Source organism: Haemaphysalis longicornis, unplaced genomic scaffold (assembly GCF_048455015.1).
Source record: "Haemaphysalis longicornis isolate Haplotype H1 unplaced genomic scaffold, Haemaphysalis longicornis Haplotype H1 scaffold_2, whole genome shotgun sequence".
Taxonomy (NCBI): Eukaryota; Metazoa; Arthropoda; class Arachnida; order Ixodida; family Ixodidae; genus Haemaphysalis; species Haemaphysalis longicornis.
In genome coordinates, this window is record NW_027526295.1 from 64,211,835 (window position 1) to 64,218,201 (window position 6,367).

At 45.9% G+C, this 6,367-nt stretch overlaps 1 pseudogene across 1 annotated transcript; it reads right to left on the reverse strand.

Moving 5' to 3' along the window:
• Window positions 1-710: 710 nt before the first annotated feature.
• LOC144168010 (uncharacterized) lies at window positions 711-6,149 on the reverse strand (annotated as a pseudogene). Its single transcript, XR_013322151.1, has 4 exons — window positions 5,959-6,149; window positions 4,101-4,792; window positions 3,212-3,417; window positions 711-2,354 (listed from the first exon to the last, which is right to left on the reverse strand). The product of XR_013322151.1 is annotated as an uncharacterized LOC144168010 (transcript).
• Between the last annotated feature and the right edge of the window lie 218 nt (window positions 6,150-6,367).

Genomic DNA, 6,367 nt, shown 5'->3' on the forward strand with positions numbered 1-6,367 from the left:
ATCAGACTTTCCTGTGTTCGAGTTCAGCAGAGTTTTGGAATACCTTGAGGATATCGGTTTTTTAAAGCAGGTTTGTTTTAGAAAGTAGCATTCTCGTCCACCTCATTACCTTGTTCATCCGTAGGGTTCTATTTGCCATGGCCCTATACACCGTTAGCTCATTCCGTGCCTCATCACACTCCTCACTCATCTTTTGGATCCGGCCCTTTACACCGAAGTAATTTTATGCACCATTTGCACTCATTTCATCAGCACATTTTTACCTCATCGTAGCAATTGCGCTCTTGGCCTTAGATGCCCTTGCGCCAAAAAACCCCACCAAAGAAGAAGCTTCGTCTCGGACCTATACATGGGGTCTGCATCGGACAGAGAGCTTGTCATCAAAAGTGGATTCCTAGAACGAGAGTTTACGGATGGAGACACAGTGATGGCGGACAAGGGCTTCAAGATCAAGGATCTTCTGGAGAAGAAAGGCGTTGGGCTTAACCTCCCACCATTTCTCAACAAGGAGCAGTTTACCGAAGCAGAGGTGCGCGAGACGGCAGACATTGCATCCTTGCGTATTCATGTAGAGAAGAGAATTCAGCGCATCAAAACATTCCATATTTTTGACAAGGTTATTCCCCTTTCTCTTGGTCCTATAGTGAACCAGATATGGGTTGTTTGTACTTTGCTGAGCAACTTCCAGACACCAATAGTGAAGGAACTGGAATGAAATAAAGACACGACTGTAAGAATGCTTTTATATTGTCACAGGATGGATTTGCACGAGGCAAGACTCATTTACTGATACTGCCAGCCTGACTGCCAGGCCTTAGGCAGGACAGGAGTACAAATAGACAGTAACAAGAGCGCTATAGTTTACTGTATACATAAAGAACAAGAAGCACAAAAAAGGAATCCAAAACAAATTACAATACTTTACTAAAAAAACTGTTTGTGGAAAGAGAAAAAGGGAAGAAAACATAAAACAAAAGCGCATACCTATAGGTAAAGGTATGAGCGACACATTTTTGTGCACCAGTGTAGAAAATTTGGCCAACAACTATTTGAGGTTTGAGGAGCACAGCAAGATGACCAACATTGCCACAAAAAAACCTACAGAAAAGTATGCATTTACACATCGCAAGAAAGGGCAATCTGATGGACGTGAAAAATAGCCTGTGCTTAGAACTACGTTTTTCAAAGCATGCTATTTTAGACACCAGATTTCTAAAGCACACAGAACACAAACCAAATAGTGGTGTGCACGGAGCATTAAAAATGGCCTGAAGCAAGAATAGTGAGACGGAAAGTTGCGTATAGAGTAGTTTCATAAACGCCTCCACAGTTGGGCAATTTACTGTACACCAAGGCAGGGAATTCCAAATTGTGATTGTTTGAGGAACGGAGAAACATTTACATACATTTGTGCTACTGGTTCCTCGCAAAATATGGCAACAGCTTAAAAATAAAAAGCATCTAGTTGTTGCTTTATGTTCTGCCAGGCTTCCTCATCTAACCTAATCCTTTGAACCGTCAAAGTTCTCCCTATACAAATCAAAACCACACAGATAAGATGACCAACACTGCCACACCAAGAAAAAAACAGTAGACAGAAACATGCGTTAACACATTGAAAAAAAATGACAATCTGATACACGAGAGAGCTGTCTGCATGTAGAACTACGCTTTTCAAAGAATGCTATTGCAGACACCAGATTTCTACAACACAATGGACATGCAGATGAAGTACAGCGTTGTGTGCGAAGCAGAATTAAAGACATCGTAAAGAAGCAAGAACACTGAAAGGGCAAGTGAGGTCAAGGGTCACTTCATGATTGCTTCCACAGTAGGGCATTCGATTGTTTGAGGAACAATACGTTAGTGTGACAGCTTCCGTGCAAAATATGGCAGCAGTGTATCAAAATAAAAGACGTCGAGTCGCCGCTTCATGCTCTGCCAGACTTCCTCATCAAACCTAATCCTTTGAACCGCCAAGAAGTTCTCCCCGTAAAAGACAAAATCGGCCCACGTCAACTGCGTCACACCCATCTGGCCAACTACCTGAGCAAAATACAGGTGGTCTTCTTTCAGGTGTGGATGGCGACTAGCGTCAAAAACAACACAACTGTTGGCAGAAAGCAGCCCTGGGCACGTCCGCATTCTTCAGGGTGTTGGGACACTTGATTTCAACACACCCCAACGGTGGGTCTTCCAGTGGGTCAAAAACAACAGCATCCGGAGATGCGCCGAGCCAGGGGCACTGGGGGTCAACAAACAGCCCTGCACTCTGATGGTGGACGCTTCGGCCTCTTTGCTTCAAAACAGCCTCGTAGCGTCGCAGTGCCTTGCCCTCGTTGGTGATGCCGTGTCTAAAAAAATGGCTCAGAATTAGTTTATTAATTTTAAAAGTAAAATGGAGGATTTTTTGTGAATGACATTCAGTTTATAAAGCCCAATGGCAAAATAATGCTATACAAAAGGTGAATCATGCATGCATATTAGCCTGCCTCATCATCAATCCTATCCTTGAAGCCTGTTATCTGATGCTGCCTCAGACCTGCTGTCTGAGCTATCACTTTTCTATTGCAAAGAGTGCACGGAAGAGAATGTGCCCCATCTACTTATTACAGAAAATGCGACTTTAGTGTTAGTAACAAGTTATAAGAAGGAAAAAAAAACGTGAATTGGGAATTAAAGGGGTTATGAAGGCAAATTAAAAGTTTGGTTCATTACAAAGACTGCTTTGTCCTAATGATAAATTTTTGTCTAAAGCATTGAAGAAGTAATCAAAGAAACCATGTGGAGCAGGGCAACTCCCTAGCTACTTTCCCGAAACTTTTTTATCACGTTACACAATCTTGTGAGGCTGGTTTGGGTCTAGTGCTCAGCTTTACGGGGCTGGTTTGAGAAGAGGAACGAGCTCTTTTCGAAATGGCCTCATGTTGGCCATAGAGTATTACTTTTTTTTTTAAGCATACCTGGCCCGTTTGCATTTCCCCCACTCCCAGGGACCCCACTACAACCTGCTAAAGTAAAATAAAGCACAACTCTCTCCCAAGTGTCTTGAGAACCAATAGTGTTGAAAAAACGAACCGATCGCTCTATTCATTGCATTCGATTGAACCGATCATTGCATTGCCTGATTTTTTTAGCCTGTGCTATTCATTCTATCCAATAAATCTTGGAGAATATTGTTTGCATGATTTTTCAAAAATATGACACTCACCTAACAGCAGGGACGTGCGACAAATCCTTTGACGAGGTGAGCCGGCCAAGTGCCCCGTCGTTCCACTGGGTAGTCCGCAAAAGCACGTTGCCGAAGTTGGATGCTGTCAGACGGTAATACCTTGCCTCACGCCAGGTACTGCTGTCTCGCTGCCTTCGGGTGTCTCTCTCCAAAGCTTGTGCTTGAAAAGGTGTCGATGTTATTTTCTGAAACAAGCAGAATTTCACATTCAATTAAAAAGAGCACACTACCATAAACAATACCTGCAGCATGTCATAGCCCTTGGGCTTGTGTACAAGTTACCAGTTTCTGGTTCATAGATTTTTTTTTACCTTGGTTATTGCCTAATGCACACAGATTTTTTTTACAGACTGGAACAGCTGCACCAATCAATGCCCAACACTACAGCGCTAACGAACGAAAAGGAAGATTAGAGAGGTGGTGACAAACAAGACATACAGTGCTTAAATTATATTCCTGTCCTTAGCTGAACTTGAACTGAATATGCCCCTCACTTTCGTCCTACAATGCACGTTGCACATATCAGCAAAACGTTCCACACGGAGCCCCACACGGCAATGTAGGTGAAGCATTGGGATATGCCCATAATCCATGGTTTGGATATAACTACCTTATAAACCGAAGTATGGGTCCAGTGCGACTATAGATTCACCCTTCAACTTCAGGGGGAAAAAACAGGTCAAAGACGGCTTTATATTACCAGGGTAGATAAGACAGTGTGCAAATTTTTCTGGCAAAAGTCTCCACCTACATTATTATTTTCATCGTAGAAACATGAATGCGGTCATGGCAGCCTGTTGGCGTGCAAGAGCGATCGCTAATAAATATTTTCCAGGGGTGGCATGCCATCCAGCCAAAAACAACGAACCTTTAGAATGTCTCCTTGTGCACCAAGGCCGGCAGGTATGGCCCAGCAGTTGCTGCCGTTGAATGGCCTCAGGCCATCAGCAGGCTCGCTCCCCCGGCTTGAACTGGACAGGCACCTCCAACTCGGCACACAGCAGCGCATCGAAGCCGAAGGGGACAAGTGGTTGCTGGTATGACAAGGGAGAGCCGACCAGCACATCACCGCATTTCGCAGTGCAGACTCCTGCATGATTTACTGCTGCCAGCACCTTCACTAAAGCTGTCTCTCCGTCCAAGGCTCGCAGGCCGTCTGCAAGTTGTGTAATTGCCTTGCGTTTCTGGTCGACACTTCGCTCCGATGCCTTACTTAGGTCCAAACGGGACAACAAAGGCATGTCCTGGCCACCTTCACCGACTCTCCGCCAGTCCAAATCTTGCGCACTGCACCCTTTGATGGCTTCGCCCCTCGGCCTTCTCCATCACTGCGGCTGATCGGTACACGAAAGGTGTTCTGGGGCCTCGTAGTACCCCTTCTTTTGAAGGAGGACAACCACGTTCAAAACGGCTTGGAGGTGGCTGCAAAGTCCTTTGCCAGCAGGGCATTCACAGGAACCTGGCCGACTTCATTCACGGTGGCAGTCACAACGTATGGAGGCTTTGTTTTTTTTTTTTTGGCTCCGGTAGCACCGCGCCTTGAGCAGGAACTTGCCATTTCTGCAAAGAATTATTGGCAACAAAAGAAGAAAATTATACACACTGCTGGGGGTGGCGACAGTGGCAGGTAACGGGCCGTCGCTACGGCTTGCTTTTTGCTGGTCAGAAACAGCCCACAAGCGAGCGGCAGCGACGATAAAAGGCATTGGCAGCACTGTACTAATTTTTTTCGCTTGTTGCTGTCACCCACACTATGTTCGTTGTTCCCTTTGAGTTGCATTTTTTTGTGACGCTTGTCTCTTAAAGCGTATAGTTGTGTTAGGCTCTTATGATAGCATAGAAGAGTCACCCAACAAGATTTGTGTTACCTGGTGCAAGGTCTCGTTCCATCCCTCATTGCATTGCAGCAGGGAGTGCCATACATTTAACTGCTGGACAAAGTCTAGTACCATAAGCCGCATTATGTACCTATGAATTTTTCTAGAAAAAAGTATTCAAAGTAAATAGATACACAGCAATTCTGTAGCAAGTGGAGTCTACTATTTCCTGTAACAGTGGGCAGCAGCACGTAAAAGCACGGGCATCCGTCACTGGAGTATCGCCCCTACCAGTTGCGGCACGCAGCGGATTGATTGCACCATAAGCCGGGGTGATCAACCCCAAATCACGATTCTCCAGTGGCGCAACTGCATTTGCGAAACAGTGCTCATTTGAGAGTATAAGCGCGAAAAACGACACGTTGAAAGGAACACACAGGACGGCGCGCTACTAGCAACTGGTGCTAGTAGATTCTAGTTGCAAGTTGCCAGTAGCGCGCTAATAGCGCTCCACCAGTTGCCAGAAGCGCGCCGTCCTCTGTGTTCCTTCCTACGTGTCGACTTCGCACTTTTACCCGGAATGTATCACCAACTCGCCCAACTTTCAACTGTGTTTAAGCTCATTTGTGATCTGCTAAACAGCGGCGGGCGCCGGAGTGCTACGCCAAAGTGAACAGAGCAACCGCCTGTCTTCGCTTACTTCGTTCTCACCCGTAAATATCAACATGTAGAACACACTGTAAAATCAGGCTAAGGCTGCGATGCGTAATAAAACGGCGACGAGATAGCGGAACCGAAATGTTTTCAGAATGCACGTACGCGCAACTGAATATGACCCATAGTTCGACGGGGCGTACACAACACATTGCTTGCCTTAACGCTTGTAATCAGGCCCGAAACGCTACTCACATTTCATTGTCGTAGTTGGCACATACTGTCGACGCCACGACGTAGCTTTCTGTGACCAACTTGTAGCAACTTGTAGCTGCGTCCAGCGCTTTTCTGTGTGCCCGAGACCGACACCTTGCGACTGAGGTCGGAGGTGACAGGGGCGGCAGGCGAGTCAAATCGCCCATCCATCCCGTCGCGGGGACGCTCATGACGAGGCACAAGATTTCCAATTGATAAAAAATCACGTTATAATGCCAGGATTAATATGCTTGACTTTCGCTGACAGAAAGCTACCACTACGACTGCGAAAAGGCTGACCGAAACATGGCGACTTCTATCCCAGAAACCCTTGCAAACCGAAACTGACGAAAAGCCCGCCGCCAGAGGGAGCATTTATGAAAGGGGTTTATTACCAGTCTCCAGTACG